This window comes from Macaca nemestrina, chromosome 15 (genome assembly GCF_043159975.1).
Source record: "Macaca nemestrina isolate mMacNem1 chromosome 15, mMacNem.hap1, whole genome shotgun sequence".
In the NCBI taxonomy this organism is placed as follows: Eukaryota; Metazoa; Chordata; class Mammalia; order Primates; family Cercopithecidae; genus Macaca; species Macaca nemestrina.
In genome coordinates, this window is record NC_092139.1 from 112,150,759 (window position 1) to 112,170,074 (window position 19,316).

The window sequence follows — 19,316 nt, forward strand, 5'->3', positions numbered from 1 at the left end:
ATGCACTGAGCTCCCAAGGCGACTCCACTCATTCTACCTCGAGTCCGTCAGGCCTGGCTCGACTCCCAAAGCAGCGCTCACCAAAACGAGTTTCTTTGTGTAAGCCTGGAAGTGTGACACAGAACTGGGGAACTGGAGACCCGCCCAGGGCACTGTCTCCTTGGATTTCTCCCCATCTTCCAAAGAGAATCTTCCCCAGCCAGTGTTCCCGAGAAGAACTGCTGTCCACCCTCCAGAGGGGCAGAAGCCCGGTGCCTTCTGGCCTTGCCCCGCCCAGACCCCGGAGCAGGAAGCGGAGGCCCTTCTCCTCCCAAAGGCACCGGCTCCTTGCAACCCAGGGCAGCAAAACTTCTCCACCTGGTTCCTGCGAACCCATTACCCTGGGGCCAGTGTCTCATTAAGCCAACAGGACTCCAGTGTTTTGATGGAGGAAGAGAATATTCCCGAATGAAAAGGCGAGGCTGTTCCCCACCAGGCTGGGGGCATGGAGAGGGAGCCAGAGAGCGAGGAGAGCTCAATGCCTGTGCCAGGATTCTTAGAACTGAGGGAAGATGCAAGTAACCAAGGAAGCTGTGGCTTCTGCCTCCTCCCAGAGCCTCTTTCCCACCCCCCAGCCCGCATCTCCTTCTCCAAGAGAGCAGGCCCTTCAGGGGCACAAGGAGGCATCGCTTACCTGTGCCTGGACTTCTTGCTGTCCAGTATGCAGAGGGCAAGGCCAGCACCGGGAGAAGCGGCTTCAGGCGTCCCAGGGACCTGCTGCCTCTTTTCCAGGGAGCAGCTCCCAGCCCGCTCTGTGCAGCTCGTCCCAGCTCAGGGCATAGATGTGCATGTGTCTGTGGAGGTGGGGTGCCCTCAGGAGCAGGGGGTCAAATATTCTTGGCTGCCACCTGCTGCCAGCCCATCCCAGGGGCCAGCTGCCTGAGAGGGGGGCCCTCCGGCTGCGCCGCCGTCATCTGTGGGGAGTGGCAGGCGGCAGCTCTGGCTCTCCAGGCTCCTGCCTGCTCCGGGCTTAGGCGAGTGGTTTATTTATAGAGCCTGGCCTTCCCCAGATGCCAGCATCCCAGCTGAGATTTCCAGCGCTCAAACTCGCCCATACCTGCCCTGAGTTGTTGCTCACTGTGACTGTTCGGGAGCAGAAGGACCAAGATACTTAAGCAATATGGTCCTCAGCCTTCTCCCCTGAGAGGCGCAGGGCTGGACCGTGGGTCTCCCAGGCCCTCCTGCTGTGGGCAGTGCCTGACCCAGGAGCCTGGCCTGCGAGTCAGCTTGGGCAAGGCGCTTCCCCACCCTAGGCTGCCTCAGTTTCCTTTTCTGGAAGATGAAAGAAGACAGATGGTCTGCCTGTCCAGAGCAGGGCTGGGATCAAAGAATGGACTGGAACGAACAATGGCCACCACCGTCCACGCTGTGCTTCTCCCCAGCTGGGCTGAGTCTTCAAGAGGGCACCACTGTCACCTCCAGGGGCCACTCCATAGGAGATGCACACAGCAGGTGCTTGAGAATGAGTGAATAAGGGAGCAGACACATCCCCACATACAGGCTTGCTTCAGGCTCCTAATAACCTGCGAGGGTCCTGGAATACGCCCACTTGGCAGACGGGAAGCCCGAGGTCTAGAAGGGTGAGGTGGCCTTTCCAGGGCCCCCAAACAAAAGGCGGTAGCACCACAGTTTCCATGGGTCATTCTGTTTCCAAACCTCATTCCCTTACCACGTCCTTATCAGGCCTCACGGTCAGATGAGTGTCCCCTGCAACGCTGCCATCTTCCGAACCTGATGCATAGTTCAGGGCTCCCCCACCACCGTGGCTACTGCGATCTCTGCTCCTCGCTCCTGCCCTCTGTGAACGCATCTGCCTTCCCGAGGACGTGCTCTGGTGTGCCGGGACGGCTCCTCCCTGGTTCTGGCTGTTTCTCCCGGGCATTTCCCCCGTGCCTGGGGAGGCCAGGTGCATCTCCTGACCCCGCTGGGCCTCACTCTCGCCTCTCAAACCAGTGATTCCTCCTCCGGGGCGAGTGAGGGGCTTATCTGCCTTCTCACAGGTGAAGGCGCCAGACTCACAGGCGCCCATTTTGCTCATCCGCTTCGACTCAGCTCACGTGAAAGAAGTTCGCTAATCTTTGTGAGTTTGCTGGGTGTGCTGGAGTTAACAGAGCAGCCCGGTCCTGGTGGGCTCCAGCTTCAGTGCAGGAAGAGCATGGGCCGGGCTGTCCTCCCCAGACATGCAAACCTGGGTGCGGCTGCTGGACTCTGGGCCTCCCCACTACCTCCTTGGCCGGTGCTTCCCCCTGCGCCTGGGAAGCCACCTTCCTCCCTTCCTTCCACTTCTTTGCCTGCCGAGATCCCTCAGGGCCTCCCAAGCCCAGACCCGCCTCCTCTGAGCTCTGGGCTGGTCTCTCAGGGCCCCAGCAGGGCTGGGGACTGGGAATGCCCCCCTTGCTCCTCTCCTGGAGAATAGGAGGCCGGCTGCCTGGATGCTGGGACAGCAGGGACAAAGCTCAGAGGTCTCTCCCCCCATGGAGTCGGATGTGAACCTCCGCAGAGCCTCCCCAGCCTCCAGGGCTACTTGGAAGCAGGGCAGCCTGGGCTCTCACTCCTCACCCAGAACTGTCCATCCCTGGGCAGCTGACCCGGCCCAGCCAGTGGTCCCTGCTAGGACCTGTCCGCAGGAATAGCTGGAGAGGCAGGAGGAGCACATCCATCCAGAGCACCCAGCACCGCCCCATGCCCCGTCTAAGCAGGTCACCCCTCTCCGGTTGTCTCTCACAGTCCCTGATTCCGGAGCACTTGTCCAGGAGAACCGACGTGCTCCAGTGTCCCCGACTTGCTTGACCTGGTCTCTCCCGTCGGGGTGGACACTCCTGGAGCAGGCCCACTGCTTACTCCGGACTCCCAGTGCCCTCTGTTCCTGCTTCCTGGTCACAGGAATGAATCTCCTAAAGAAAGGTTAAGCGAATCATGGCCGTCGCAGGATGCCATGCCATGCAGCCATCACAAACTAATTTCTGAGTAATGTTTAGTATCAGGGGAAAATGTTACACCTTGACGCCAAATGAATAGAGTAGATTACAATCTGCCCATGTAGGATGGTCTCAGTGTTGTTTAAGATCTATGTTAGACTGGGCATGGTGGTTCACGCCTGTAATCCCAGCACTTTAGGAGGCCAAGGCTGGTGGATCACCTGAGGTCAGGAGTTTGAGACCAGCCTGGCCAACATGATGAAACCCTGTCTCTACTAAAAATACAAAAATTAGCCAGGCGTGATGTTGGACGCCTGTAATCCCAAGTTTTTACAAGTTGTTTTATTTACAATGCCAACTTTTAAAAGGTCGTTCAAGTGATCTGGACAAGATACTAGGCAGAAACCCCTTTACAAAAAGAGGGAAAACCCAGGGTGCCCCTTTCTGTAAAGAAGCCACCGTTCGGTTTTATGTAGAGCAAAGAAAAAAGAAACTTTTGATTACACTAGAGGAAACTCAGACATAGGTTTGGAATCTGTACTCAAAACTACACACACAATGAGGACAGTGTCCTGCTGTCATGACCTGCTGCTGCACCTGCCCGTGGTGTGTCTAACATTTGCAGTGACAGAGCAGTACGGCTAGTATTCGGGACCATCCTCACAGTGTTCCTGTCAGATGCATTTCACTGCTCTCCAGAGCGCTGTTCTCTTTGCACACTCAGGCTTCTTCCTCTTTGTTTTTGATACGGAAGGTCTTGTGAATCTCCAGTTTTCCCCTCAATCATGTGGGCGGTGGTCACATGTAACATCAAGCAAACTTTTGAGTCTAAGTAGTTTACAGCCAGAATAAGTTCAAAAAGCATTTCTTTGGTCAACTTTCAGGGAGATTCTGGGTCCCAACAGAAATGATCTGTTCACTTTTCTTGGTTCTTATCACCCTCAGGAGGAGGAGGAAGGTATTCCTTGGGGTGGGTGCACCCCTGAGTGACCTTTTAAAATATTGCTGCATTAACATTTAGGAGAGGAACTGAGCCATCGTCTCCCTCATTTCTTCCCAAATCTTCCAAAGTAGTTTTTTTTTTATTTGTTTGTTTGTTTGTTTATTGAGACGGAGTCTCGCACTATCGCCCAGGCTGGAGTGCAATGGCACCATCTTGGCTCACTGCAAGCTCCGCCTCCTGGGTTCACGCCATTCTCCTGCCTCAGCCTTCTGAGTAGCTGGGACTACAGGTGCCCGCCACCACACCCGGCTAATTTTTTGTATTTTTAGTAGAGACGGAGTTTCACTGTGTTAGCCAGGATGGTCTCGATCTCCTGACGTCATGATCCACCCGCCTCAGCCTCCCAAAGTGCTGGGATTTTTTTTGAAATTCCCTCTTAAAAAAAAAAAAAAAAAGTCCATCATGAATATTCTTATTGTGTTTTCCTGTATGTGATGTGACTTATTTTCCGGCTGCTTCTAAAATTTCATCTTTTTATTTGGTTTTTAGAAGCTTGAATATGATGTGACAAAGTGTGTTTTTTCCTTCTACACATTCTACTTGATTTTACAGTTTCATGAGTGTTTTCCAGTTTACAGGCGTGAGCTACCATATCCGGCCTTTTTTTTTTTTTTTTTTTTTTTTTTGAGATGGAGTCTCATTCTGTCACCCAGGCTGGAGTGCAGTGGTATTATCTTGGCTCGCTGCAAGCTCCACCTCCTGAGTTCAAGTGATACTCCTGCCTCAGCCTCCCGAGTAGCCGGAATTACAGGCACCTGCCCCCACACCCGGCTAATTTTTGTATTTTTAATAAAGACAGGGTTTCACCATGTTGGCCAGGCTGGTCTTGAACTCCTGACCTCAGGCGATCTGCCCACCTCGGCCCCAAAGTGCTGGGATTGCAGGCGTGAGGCACCGCGCCCGGCCTACAACGTGGTCTTGATAGTCACAGATTACTTGACAATTTCCACATCAACTTCAAGTATCGCTCCATCAGAACTCTGCGACTTTCCTGAAGGCACGATGTTTGGTCTTAAGGAGTTGGTGGAGGATGGCAGAGTAGGGCAACGTCAACACAAGAACAAGGCCATTCTCAATGTGTACTTACGTCTTTCCTCTTCTACTTATTTTGGATTTTGTTTGCACTTCTTTTTCCTAGCTTCTTATGGTGGAAATTTTGATGACCAATTTTAAACCTGTCTTCTTTTTAAATATAGGCATGTACGAAAGAAATTTTATTCTAAGTACTGCAGCATCCCCCACATTTTGATAGGTGGTAGTTTTTTTATTCAGTTAGAAATATATTTTAGTTTCCTTTGTCATTTCTTCTTTGACTCTTAGGTTATTCAGAAGTTTGGAAATTATCAATTTCCAAACACATGGCAACTTTCTAGATATCATTTTTGTTATTGATTTCTAACTTAATTCTGTTATGGTCAGAAAGCATACTCATTATTATTTCAATCCTTCGGAATTTATTGAGATTTGTTTTATGGCTCGGAATATGGCCCATCATGGTGAATGTTCCAAGTGCACTTAAAAAATGTGTTCTTTGCAATTGTTGAATGGGGTGTTATATAAATACCAATTAAATCAAGTTGTTTGAATGTGCTGTTCCAGTATCTATAACCTTATGAATATTCTGTTTATTGTACTATCAATTGCTGACAGGAGTATTAAAATTTCTAACTATGATTGTGGATATATCTGTTTCTCCCCTTTTATCACTTTTTGCTTAGTATATTTTGATGCTCTGTTAAATAATGCATACATATTTAGGTATATTTACTTGTTAAATGAACTCTTTTATCGTTATGAAGTGTCCTCTTTTTTTTGAGACGGAGTCTCACTCTGTCGCCCAGGCTGGAGTGCAGAGGCGCGATCTAGGCTCACTGCAGGCTCCGCCTCCCGGGTTCACGCCATTATGAAGTGTCCTTCTTTATCTCTGGTAATACTTTTTGCTTTCAAGTCTACTGTGTTCTTAATATAGCCACACCAGATTTTTTAAAAATATTGTGTGCATGTTTTATCTTTTCCTGGCCTTTACTTTCAACCTTTTTATTTAAAATGAATCTCTTGTAAAGCGGTATATAATTGGGTCATGCTTTTTTTTAATCCACTTCAACAATCTCTGCTGTTTAATTGAGGCATTTGGTCCATGTATATTTCATGTAATAGTAATATGATTGGGTTTAAGTCTACCACCTTGTTATTTGTTCCTCTGCTTTCTGTTCCCCGGTTGCTCCTTTTTGCTTACTTTTAGGTTGATTAGATATTTTTTAGTGCTCCATTTTATTTCTGCTATTGGCTGCTTAGCAATTCCTGTACTGATTTTATTTTTAAGTGGTTTTTCTGGAGGTAACAATATGCATCCTTAACTTATCAAAGTTTATTTAGAGTCCCTCTTCATGCTTCACACCTGAATTCCACGATTTCTGCTTTTTCTTTTTACTTTACACTTCTCACTTTGCAAATACAAGGGTGTAATTTCACTTACCTGACCCTGAGCAATTGTTTTCATATCATTTATTTTTACGTATGTTATAAGCCCTAACTTACACTTAATTTTGATCATATAGTGATATGGTTTGGCTGTGTCCCCACCCAAATCTCATCTTGAATTGTAGCTCCCATAATTCCCATGTGTTTGGGAGGGACCCTGGTGGGAGATCATTGAATCACGGAGGCAGTTTCCCCCATACTGTTCTCAGGGTAGTGAATAAGTCTCATGAGATCTGATAGTCTCATAAGGGGAAATCCTTTCACTTGGTTCTCATTCTCTCTTGCTTGCCGCCATGTAAGACATGCCTTTCCTCTCCCACCATGACTGTGAGGCCTCCCCAGCCATGTGGAACTGTGAGTCCATTAATCCTCTTTTCCTTTACAAATTACCCACTCTTGGGTATGTCTTTATCAGCAGCATAAAGATGGACTAATACATATAGTAAGATGTCTTTTAAGTAAAGATAAGCAAGAAGAGAGAGCCCCTTATATTTGCCCATTTATTTGCCATTTCTGGTACTCTTCATTCATTCCTCTGTCTCTAAGTTTTGACCCAAAAGACATTCTGCAGCATTTTTTTTAACTGTAGTTTTGCTGTAATTCTCTTCACTTCCATTTATTTAAAGATTTCTTTATTTAACTCTCATTTTTGAAGAATGCTTTTACTGATTATAGAAATCTAGATTGACAGTTTTTTTTATTTCAGAACTTTAAAAATATCATCCCTTTCTTTTTGTTTTTCATTGTTTCTGCTTAAGAAGCCCATCATGGCCGGGCGCAGTGCTCACACCTGTAATCCCAGCACTTTGGGAGGCCGAGGTGGATGGATCACCTGAGGTCAAAAGTTTGAGACCAGTCTGGCCAACATGGGGAGACCCCGTCTCTACTAAAAATACAAAAATTAGCTGGGCATGGTGGCGGGAGCCTGTAATCCCAGCTTCTCCGGAGGCTGAAACAGGAGAATCATTTGAACCCGGGAGGCAGAGGTTGCAGTGAGCTGAAATCGCACCATTGCACTCCAGCCTGGGCAATAGAGCGAGACTCCCTCTCAAAAACAAACAAACAAACAAACAAAAAAGTCCATCATGAATATTCTTATTGTGTTTTCCTGTATGTGATGTGACTTATTTTCTGGCTGCTTTTAAAATTTTATCTTTTTATTTGGTTTTTAGAAGCTTGAATACGATGTGACAAAGCATGTTTTTTCCTTCTATGCGTTCTACTTGATTTTACAGTTTCATGAGTGTTTTTCATCAGTGTTGACAAACTTTCACCCATTACTTCTTCAAAGATTTCTCTTCCCTAATCTAAGTCTTCATGACTCTCATGACTAATTTTTCAGACTGTTTGGTATTGTCGCTGAAGTCTCTGTTAATTTTTTGAAATAAATTTTAGACAGTTTTAGATTTACAGAATTATTCCAAAGAGAGTACAGAGAGTTCCCATCGTGCTCATATCCACTTTCCCCTGTTATTAATATCTTAGTATGGGACATTTGTCATAATTAATGAACACTGATGCATTATTATTAACTAAAGTTCATACTTCATTCAGATATCCTGAAGTCATTTTTCTCTTCCAGGATGGCATCCAAGACACCATGTTATAATTAGCAGCCATATCTCCTTAGGCTCCTCTTGGTCATGACAGTTTCTCAGAGTTACTTTGTATTTGATGAATTGCCGGGTTTTGTGTGTTTTTTGTTTTTTGGTTTTTTTTGGGTTTTTTTGTTTTTTGTTTGTTTGTTTGTTTGTTTGTTTGTTTTGAGACAGAGTCTCACTCTGTCACCCAGGCTGGAGTGCACTGGTGCAATCTCGGCTCACTGCAACCTCCGCCTCCCAGGTTCAAGTGATTCTCGTGCCTCAGCCTCCCGAGTCACTGGGACTACAGGCATGCACCACCATGCCCAGCTAATTTTTTTGTATTTTTAGTAAAGACAGAGTTTCGCCATGTTGGACAGGCTGGTCTCAAACTCCTGACCTCATGATCCGCCCGCCTCGGCCTCCCAAAGTGCTAGAATTATAGGCGTGAGCCACCGTGCCCGGCCACTTGCCGATTTTAAGGGTCGCTGCTCAGGTGTTTTGTATTCTTTAATTGGGATTTTCAAAAGGGTTTTTCTCAGGATTAGGGTGGGGTTTAGGGTTTTAAGGAAGAAGGCCACAAAGGTGAAATGCTGTTCTCATTATATCATATCAAGGGGACATCCTTCCGACATGGCATATCACTGTTGAGGCTGAGACGATCCCCGACCAAGGTGGTGATGGTCAGGTTTCTCCCTGTAAACTTACTCTTTCCCCTCGTTTCCATACTATACTCTGGAAGAAAGCTGCTGTGTACCTCCGCACTTCAAGAGTAGGGAGTTACGTCCCACTTCCTTAAGTATGGAGTATCTGCATAAAGTATTTGAAAATCTTCTGCATGGGAGACATAAGTTTTCTCTCCATTTCTTTACTTATTCAATCATTTATTGATATTAAGGAGTATTACTTTTGCACCAACCAAATGTAAGTATTAGTATTTGTATCAGTATGGACTCAGGTATATTTATTTTATACTTGCTTATAATCACATAGCCAATGCGGCTTCATTTATTTTGGTGCCCAAATTATTCCATCTTTGCCAACTCCTCCAGTAGGCCTCTGTGTCTCTTTAGCATTTTCTTACTTTCTGGCACTAGGAGATGCTCCTGGCTTATTTTGTGTATTCCCTACCCCAGTCCTAGAATCAGCATTTCTCCAAGGAGTCCTGGTTTCTTTGAGAAGGATATTAGGAACTCAGACTTACGTATTCAGTGTGCCCATTTCTACTGGGGTATTATCACCTCCAGGCCCTTTCAGCTGACAGGGGTTGGTGATGAATTTTTAAATACAACACCTTGCTCTGGCAAGAATACAGAGCAACAGATGTTCACATTCCTTGCCGGTGGGAATGCAAAATGGCATAGCCACTTGGGAAGACAGTTTGGCAGTTTCTTACAAAGCCAAACACAAGCTTACCATACCATCCAGCAATTGCCCTCCTGGGCATACTCAAGGGATTTGAAATGCCAAAGCAAAAACCTGCATGCAACAATTTATAGCAGCATTATTGATAATTGTCAAAAACATGAAACAATAGGCAAATGGCTAAACTGCGGCACATCCTTACAATGGAATATTATTCAGCAATAGAAAGAAATGAATTATCAAGTTATAAAAAGACATGGGTGAATGTCTTTGACATGAACAGAGCAAAGAGATATATTTGTATATACTGACCTATGTATATACATATAGCTGTAGGCAGCATCTGTATTTATTTTAACCTAAATGTGAGTTCACGCTGATGAGTACAACTCTCATTTCCACATGAATCACTGTAGCTCCCTCCCTTTCCTTGCCTGTAATCTGACACCCTGACAGTAAGAAACTGGTCTCCCACTACCCACCATCCATCCACCACATTGTTCGTTTCCAGTTTACTTGCATCATGGTTTCAGAATTCTTCCTCATGTTCCTGTGAGAAATGACTTTATCAACTAGAGCACAGTGCTTATGTACAGTTTCTTGTGCCTTTAGTCTTATAGACTCCACTCATCTCCAAAGTTACTTACATCTGCACCTTCTCCCAGTCCCCTTCAGTGAGGTCACTTCATACATTTGTAATGCAGTTAGATTCTTTTGGCACATTCTGTATTCCATTCTGGGATTCTACCACCTCTTATGTAGATTTTTAACATTTGCATACACTAAGGTTTACTCTTTGTGTGTAAAGTTTGATGCATTCTGACAAATGCTTAGTATCTTATGTTCACCATGAAGATCTCATACAGAATAGTTTTACCATCTAAAGAATTACCCTTTTCTTCACCTATTCAACCCCCTCATCTACATCTCAAACCCCTGGCAACCATGATCTAGTTAAGATTTCTATAGTTTTGCCTTTTTTTGGTCATATAATTGGAATTATATAATAGGAAAACCTTTTCGGACTTGCTTCTTTTACTCAGCAATATGCATTTAAGATTCATCCATGTCTTTTTTTTTTTTTTTTTTTTGAGACGGAGTCTCGCTCTGTCGCCGGGGCTGGAGCACAGTGGCCGGATCTCAGCTCACTGCAAGCTCCGCCTCCCGGGTTTACGCCATTCTCCTGCCTCAGCCTCCTGTGTAGCTGGGACTACAGGCGCCCGCCACCTCGCCCGGCTAGTTTTTTGTATTTTTTTTTTAGTAGAGATGGGGTTTCACCGTGTTCGCCAGGATGGTCTCAATCTCCTGACCTCGTGATCCGCCCGTCTCGGCCTCCCAAAGTGCTGGGATTACAGGCTTGAGCCACCGCGCCTGGCCATCCATGTCTTTTTATAACTTGATAACTCATTTCTTTTTATTGCTGAATAATATTCCATTGTAGGGATGTGCCACAGTTTAGTCATTCACCAATTGTTTCATGTTTTTTTTGACAATTATGAATAATCCTGCTATAAATAGTTGCTTGCAGATTTTTGCATTGGCATAAGTTTTCAAATCCCTTGAGTGTACCTAGAAAGGCAATTGCTTGATAGTATGGTAAGCTTGTGTTTGGCTTCGTAATAAACTGTCAAATTGTCTTGCAAAGTGGCTGTACCATTTTGCATTCCCAGCAATGAATGCAAATCCCACATTCACCAGCAATGAATGTGAACACCTGTTGCTCTGCATTCTTGCCAGAGCAAGGTGTTGTATTTAAAACTTCATCATCAACCCCAAGATTATGTATATTTTATTCTATGTTTTCTTCAAGAAGTTTTGTAGTTTTCTGTTTTCCAAGTAGATCTATGATATATTTTGAGTTAATTATTATCCAAAGTCTAAGGTCTGTGTCTAAGTTCTTTTTTCAACACGGGCATATTACACATGCAATATGCATATGGTGTGTATTACTCTTATGCTGTTGTTGAAAAGACTGCCCTTTATCTACCCTATTCATTTCTCTTCATGTTTTTTTTTTTCTCTGTTCTGAAGTTTCAATAATTTTTATTGATCTTCTCATGGTCCCTATCTTTTTTGTTTCTGTCATCTCTAATATATTGTGAAGCCCATCGAGTGAATTTTTCATCAAAATTTTTGTACTTTTTAGTTCTAGAATTTGCATTTTTAATAGTTTTTATTCTTCTGTTGAGATTTCCTACTTGTTCATTCATTAATACAATATCCTTTAGTTTCTCAAAAACTTTTTTCTTTAATTCTTTGGACATATTTATAATGCTTATTTTAGAGTCTTTGTCTACTGAGCACAATATCAGAGCCATCTCAAGTTTAGTTTCTATTGACTGCTTTTTTCCTTGACTGTCAATCACGCTTCTGTTTCTTTTTGTTCCAAGTGAATTTTTTTTTTTTAATTGAGTGGTTGGCATTGTGTATAATCTATTGTAGAGATCCTGGATTTTGCTACCTTCCTCTAAAAAGTGTATCTCATTTTATCAGACAGTTAAGTTACTAGCTGACCACTTCGAACTTATATAGGTTTGGTTTCACACTTTGTGTGGACGGTAGAAAGACTATGTGTTTCCTTGGCCCCTTTGATTTGGCAGGAATTCTCTCTGAACTCTGTTTTCCCTGCAGATCTTTTCAGGGCTTGGTTTTAGGTTTTTTGGGGGGAAGTTTAGTATAAATAAGTATACTAGGGTGTTGTCCCTACTCCTAAGGCATAGCCTGTTTTTCTCACAGTAGGAGACCATTTATTATGATGCTGGTTTGCTATACTACTTATGATTCTTTTTTATTTCCATAGGTTATTGGGGAACAGGTGGTGTTTGGTGACATGAGTAAGTTCTTTAGTGGGGATTTGTGAGATTTTGCATCACCTGAGCTGTATACACTGCACCCAATTTGTAGTCTTTTATCCCTCACCCCCTTCCCATCCTTTCCCCACTGAGTCCCCAAAGTCCACCGTGTCATTCTTAGGCATAACCTTTTAAGGATCTCAGTGGATGCCAGGAGTGTTATCAAAGTGTTAAGATTTCTCTACCCTGGCAAGGCTAGAATTTCAATATTCACCAGGAGCATTCTCCCCCTAGCTCAGCTCAAACCTCTGGCAGTTCCGTTTTGCTTTCAATCCCATAGTGTCTGCTCTCTGAAAGTCTTGGTCTTCTTAGTCTCCGAGCATGTACAGCTCCTACCTCAACGATGAACTCAACAGCAGACCCCCACATTGACTCCTAGGGTTCCCTGTCAACACAGTTTCCACCTATCTGATTGCCTGACTCTACTGATCCCAGTCACCCCCAATGGTTGTCTTGTCAGCTCACCATGGCCACTGAGCTCTGTTTGGACTCCAGGTCTCTGTGCTGTGGTCAGAAAAATCTGCCTTGGACAGGAGCTGGTGGTTGATTGCAGGCGCCTCTGCAGGCTTTCCTTCTCTCAGGGATCGCAGTCTTGCACTGCCTGTTGCCCACTTCTTCCAAGGAGCTGCCTCGTGCACTTAATTTAATTGCATAGTTTTTGTTTTGTTTTGTTTTGTTTCTGAGACAGAGTGTCACTCTGTCCTCCAGGCTGAAGTGCAATGGCACGATCTCGGCTCACTGCAACCTCTGCCTCCCAGGTTTAAGCGATTCTCCTGCCTCAGCCTCTCCAGTAACTGGGACCACAGATGTGCACCACCACGCCCAGCTAGTTTTTGCATTTTTTAAAGTAGAGATGGGGTTTCGCCATATTGGCCAGGCTGGTCTAGAACTCCTGACCTGAGGTGATCCACCCGCCTCGGCCTCCCAAAGTGCTGGGATTATAGGCATGAGCCACTGCACCCAGCCTTAATTGCATAGTTTTTGACTTACAGAAGGGCCGTTACTCTGCCTTGGCCAAATGTAGAAGTCCCAAGTGGCTTCATTTCTCACCCTGAACCATTCTCTGCCCTCTGGAATGTGCAGGAACGCTCACATTCCTCCTTCAGTCTTCAAGGCTCTGCATAATCCAGCCCCTGCTTATCTCTCAGACTTTGCTTTTCACTCCCCACTTTCATTCACTTCCAGCCACAAAGTGGCTTTTTTCTCTCGCATGCATTAAGCTCTTTCCCGCCTCTGAGACTTGGCACTTTTTCCCTCCGGCAGAGCGTTCCGCCCCCGGGTCTCTGCCTGGCTGTTTCCTGCCAGCTATTGGGGTCTCCGCTCCACATCCCCCGCTTCTCAGAGTGTCTCTCCGACAGCCTCATAACCGAGCCCACGGTCCTCACCGGCTCTCCCATCACCAGTTTTCTTTCCAATGCTCGTGGCTGTCTCATGTGACCTTGCCTGTAAGCAGGTTGATTTGTTTACTCTTAGTCTCCCCAAACAGAATGTCCTTCCTGTGAGGCAGAGTCAGGCCTCTCTTCTCCCCTGCAGCGTTCCCAGGCCTGGTGCAGGACCTGGCACACACGGGCCTCCACGTGGCCCCTCCTACCCCTTTGCACTCTGCTGGGCACCTGTAGGTACTTGGTCACCATCTCCTTCCTGGAGAGTCATTTTCCTTGAATGGGCAGGTGGGGTTCCCTCCTGCACCCCTCGGCTACCTGTTGTGCGGCCCCCTTCCCTCAGCCTTCCCCTCCCTTCACGTTCTTGCTTTTTGTCCCTCCAGATGGAGCTAAACAACACTTTCCTGACTGGGCTGTGTCTATCAGAAGGCTTACTCCTGCTCCCGCCCGCAGGCCCGGGACGGAGGAAACACAGCAGGAGGCTCAGCAGTCAGGCCTGAAAGCTGGGAAGACAGAGAGCAGGAAGCAGGGGCCAGGGAGGGTGTGGAACAGGGAGGGGTGTGGACAACCGATGGGAACAAGGCCGTGAGGTTGAAGCCAACACAGGCACTAAGGAGGGCCTCAGGCACTTTGGATGGCCCGCCCTTCTCACCTACTCTCAGTGTCTGGGCTCAGCTGGAGGACTGGGCTTCACAGATGCCAAGGGCATGGGCTGGATTCTCTGGAGGCCGCTCATCTTCCCTTGGGTTTGTTGAGGGGATTCAAGTGGGCCCCCTGGTGACAAGAGAGTCCGGGCATGGGTGGGGAGCAGGCAGGGCTGGCACCAGTGGGCAGTGGGCAGCCCCTCATGCATCCAGCACCCATCCGCCCTTGGCTGCATGGAGAAATCACTGGGGAGATTTAAAAAACGCGGGTGCCGGCGTCCGTCCCCACCCCTGACCAAGTACATGATATCACTGGGGCGGCCTGGCAGCCGTAATTTGAAGAGCAGCCCAGGTGATTCTCAGGTGCTCCCAGGGTTGCAAACCTGCCCAGAAGCTTTAGCAGGAGCACTTGCAGCCTCCTCTGCTCTGCAGCCTGGGACCCTCTCCCCTGGGCTAGCAGGTACCTGGGTCCCCAGAGATGGCATGATTTGTGGCTGGTGGAGCTGTTCCTCTTCGCAGGCTTAATTAACTGTAAACTCCAAAGCAAGAGAGACGGCGTTCTTCTGACTGACAATTCTGCCTGTAATTGATATTTGTTTTCCTCTCTTCCCAGAGGCAGGAAATAGAAATCTCACTTGCTATTAAGCTTGACCTTAGTCTAAGACCCTTCAGATCCAGGGGAAGACCCCGGGGACATGGGCGGGGCCTCTCCCCATCTTTCTGCTCTGCCGTGCTCCTTCCAAGAGAGGGAGGGAAGCTCTGTGGACTCAGGTACCCTGGACTGGCTGACGGAACCCTGGGAAGTCTGCCCATCCTAAAAATATACCAGCTCTTCCTTAAGATGAAAATATGTGTCCCAAAAGCCAATCTCTAGAATGTTCTAGAGAGCCAGTTGCTTCTGCAATGACCACCCCCAGGGCCGTTGTCTGGGAGGAGTGTGAGTTGGTGATGGCACAGATGGCACGGGAGCAGTGGATGCCTGTCGGTTCTGGGTTCAAATGCTGCCTCTGTTTCAGGAGGTCACATTGCTCTCCAAGCCTCACTCCCCTTGTTAGGTGGTGATGGTGATGGTGTGATGATAACAGTGATCCCCATCTCGTGGGGGCAGAGAAGGATTACAGGAGAAAAGGAGTACCCAAGTGCTTCCCACACAGCTGAACAAATGCTGATGGCCACGGTGACCAGGACAATTGCAGTGGCCACTTACAGGCAACTTGGAGCTGGCCAGCCATCATAGCTGAGCGGGCTGCTCACCCAGGGATGAGGAGGGGGTCCCACTCCCCGGGGGGAAACATTGCTGGGTATGAGTCAAGCTCCTCACCACGCTGCCGCACCCTCACACCCACACCATTCTCCTTATTTGCAGGCAGGAACTTTAGGCTAATTATGGAAGTGAGACAATGACCGTCTGGCCTGTTACGCACAGTGTAGGCTGTGGGAAATGCGCAGGCACCTGCCAGGTGTCTCTCCTCCCCAAGGGTTCCAGGAGCTCCAGCTGCCATCATCCCTGGGAGGGCTTCAGGCACTTTGGACGGCCCGCCCTCCTCACCTCCTCTCAGTGTGGAAGACTGGGCTTCACAGAGGCCAAGGGCACGGGCTGGCTTCCCTGGAGGCTGCTTGCCCTCCCTTGAGTTTGTTGTGGGGGTCTTGGGTTACCCTTTTTTAAGAGGGCCTAGCTCCTCCCTAGCCTAGCCCAGAAAACCCTGCCCTCCTCACTCCTCTCCTGGCGAATGTCTCCGGGGACACTGTCAGAAGCTTTCCCACTGGGTCCCAACTGAGCCTCGGAATCCTTCTCAACACAGCCCCAGGCAGCCTCTGTCGATGAATGAAGGCTGGTGTTTGAAATGGAAGCCATTTGCCAGTTCTGCCTTAAACCTCACGACTCTGAAAGCATCCCAGGGAAATGTTACTCACGGTGTGAAGCAGCCTGCAGCTGTCCACAGGGGATCCCCTGGCGAAGGATGGAGGAGACTCTCCGGAGAAGGCTGGAGCTGGAGCGGAGGCAGAAGGGAGTGGTGAGGAGGAAGGGCAATGGCATTTTCTTCCCCGAGACACCCGCGGGCTGCCTGGGCTCCTAACTCGCCTCTCTGCCCCCTCCCGCCTTCTTCAATTCCCCACTTCCCTGCCCCAGAGTTGTGGGACCCTTTGAGGGAGGAGGCACAGCAGAGGCTGAAGGCCTGCATCAGTCCCAGCTCTGCCACCTGAGCTGCTGGGCTTAGCTTCTTGTTTAGCTTCTCTGTGCCTCTGTGCCTTAGTTTTCTAATCTGTACAATGGGAATAACATTTCCTGCCTCCAACGACCATTGTGAAGCATAAATTTACTAAGATGCTATTGAATGGGTTATAGGAATCTTTATTATTTATTTATTTATTTATTTATTTATTTTGAGATAGTCTTGTTCTGTCACCAGGCTGGAGTGCAGTGACGTGATCTCTTCTCACTGCAACCTCTGCCTCCTAGGTTCAAGGGATTCTCCTGCCTCAGCCTCCCAAGTGAGTAGCTTGGACTACAGGCACGAGCCATCACGCCCAGCTGATTTTTGTATTTTTAATAGAGACAGAGTTTCCCCATGTTGGCCAGGATGGTTTCGATCTCTTGACCTCGTGATCCACCCGCCTTGGCCTCCCAAAGTGCTGGGATTACAGGCATGAGCCACCGCGCCAGGCCAGGACTCATCTTTTAACAATTCTGAAGCCAGAGAGCGCCTGACAATCAATGGCATGTTGCAGTTTAATTGGCAGCATTTGTTGTTCTCTCTGGTGCTATGCAAAAATACAGGCATCTCCCCATTGGTGACACCGCCAGTGGGTTGAGACACAGCAGGTAAAGCCTTAGAGCCAGGCCTGGCACATGGTAAGCGCCGATAGTGCTAGTGGTTCAGATTTCTATCATCCAGATCTTGTTCTGTTGCTCCCCACCCCCACCCCAGGCCAATGATGCAAATGAGAATCACTAAAAATAGGCCAGGAGTGGTGGCTCACGCCTGTAATCCCAGCACTTTGGGAGGCCAAGGCGGGTGGATTACCTGAGGTCAGGTGTTCAAAACCAGCCTGACCAACGTAGTGAAATACCGTCTCTACTAAAAATACAAAAAAAAAAAAAAAAAATTAGCCAGGCATGGTGGCATGTGCTTATAGTCCCAGCTACTCGGGAGCCTGAAGCAGGAGGACAGCTTGAACCCGGGAGGCGGAGGTTGCAGTGAGCCGAGATCTCGCCACTGCACTCCAGCCTGGGCAACAAGAGCTAAACTCTGTCTCAAAAAATAAAAATAAATCACTGAAATCAGAAGCCCCTGTTCTGGGGCATCGCAAGAGTGTGCTCAAGGGGAAAGCATGGGGATTTGAGTTCCGGCAGGTGGTGAGGGTCCTCCGGCCATGGTGCTCCCCAAGCCCTGCCACCCCCGGCCACCCTGGTCAGTTCTGTGTCTGTCTCTCCACCTTCCCCCACCACACACCTATGGTGCTTCCTGACATGGGACCATGCTCTATGTTCTCATCATTTTTCTTATAACAATAACATTTTTGTGCAAGATGATTTTTATGGTTGGCATAATATCCTGTCACATAAACGGTCTATGCTTTTCTTAACAGGCACCCATAGCTGGTGGTTGAGGTTGAGGTATCATACAGAAGTACCTGGTCCCTATGACTCTGCACACATCGCCCATGATTCTTCAGGATAAAACCCTGAAGGGGAATTGCCGGAGAGAAATCATGGATTTTCAAAGCCTATCTTTGGTCCTCATTATTGATTTACAATCTAGGAATCATGATCCCCACTGATTAGAAGCTCAGCTAAGCTACTTCTATTCCACCACCTGGAAATGACTCTTAGCCGCTGTGGCTTTGGCTTGCACCACCTGGCTCCAGGTCTCCCAGAGGCCTGAGAAACCTTGGTGAAACCTGAAAAGTTCCCTTTGGCCTGGCTTATCTGGGGCTCTGCACTTACGCACAGTAAGAAGGATGGAGCCTTGGGAGCTTCCCCTTCTGCTGCCGGCAAAGCCGGTTTCCCCCAGGCTGGATTTGTATGTATTTATTCTGGTCCGTTAGCAATGGCCAGTCTGGGCATCTGCATCTGGGGAAGCACCTTTGCAGCCCTAACTGTGCCTCCAATTTTCTCCAGAGTTTTCTCTCCCAGCCGGAGTAGCTGACCCGCCGGTCAGCAGGCTGTGAATTCATTATGCACAGGCACCGCAGCCTCTGTCAAAGAACGCAGAAAAGCAATTTTAGAAAAGAAATCCTGGTTTCTCGCTTGGTGGCTTTCATTGTGGGAGAAAGTGACAATTACGAATGACATTAGAGCTGTGCTGGAGCACTGGGCCGAGAGAGGAGGGGACTGGTCTCAGCTCTCCAAGCAGGCGCTGGCTCTCTGGGTGCCAAACCTGGGTTCACTTCTCTCCCCAGTCCTACCCCCACAGGGAAGACGGTCCCGCTCCACGCGCCGCTCAGGACCCAAGGGCCGAATGATCCCAGTGTGTGCGGGCCTCATTGGATCCCAGGAGGCCAGAAAAGCCCTAAGGGGCATCCAGAAATCCTTCCACTAGAACTGGGAACTTAGGAGGCCCCAAAAGAGGAGGGACCTGCCTGAGTTCACACAGCAAGGCAGGTGAGGGCCTGGGGCTGGGACCTTCCTCTCAGGGGGTAGGCTCTGTCCCCTTCACCAACTGTCCCTTAATCCCCAAGGTTTGGAGGAGGGACAGCATGTCAGGTCAGGTTCCCCAGGAACCGAGATGGGAATTTGGAGCAACAGGCCATGGTAAGGAGGGGGCTCTTGGAGTCTGTTGTAGGTTGAGTGGTGAGCCCCAGAAAGATCTATCCAGGCCGGGCGCAGTGGCTCACGCCTGTAATCCCAACACTTTGGGAGGCCGAGGTGGGTGGATTGCCTGAGGTCAGGAGTTCAAGACCAGCCTGGTCAACGTGGCAAAACCCCGTCTCTACTAAAAATATAAAAAGTAGCCGGGCATAGTGGCACATGCCTGCAATCCCAGCTACTCAGGAGGCTGAGGCAGGAGAATCGCTTGAACCCGGAAGGTGGAAATTGCAGTGAGCCGA

At 48.0% G+C, this 19,316-nt stretch overlaps 2 protein-coding genes across 3 annotated transcripts in view; both read right to left on the reverse strand.

Moving 5' to 3' along the window:
* The window catches only part of SHISAL1 (shisa like 1), a 161,621-nt gene extending 159,282 nt beyond the window's left edge, over window positions 1-2,339 (reverse strand). Inside the window, exon 1 of the mRNA XM_011712060.2 lies at window positions 674-2,339. The gene's annotated coding sequence lies outside the window, so the exon portion shown is untranslated. The remainder of the gene's footprint in view (window positions 1-673) is intronic.
* A 5,241-nt stretch (window positions 2,340-7,580) lies between these two features.
* Window positions 7,581-19,316, reverse strand: part of RTL6 (retrotransposon Gag like 6) — a 70,482-nt gene continuing 58,746 nt past the window's right edge. Inside the window, exons 3-5 of one of the 2 annotated variants that reach the window (XR_011614201.1) lie at window positions 18,214-18,464; window positions 16,179-16,255; window positions 7,581-14,844 (exon numbers count right to left, since the gene is read on the reverse strand). The gene's annotated coding sequence lies outside the window, so the exon portion shown is untranslated. Of the gene's footprint in view, window positions 16,256-18,213; window positions 18,465-19,316 lie in introns of both variants that reach the window. The other variant, XR_011614200.1, reaches the window with a different exon arrangement.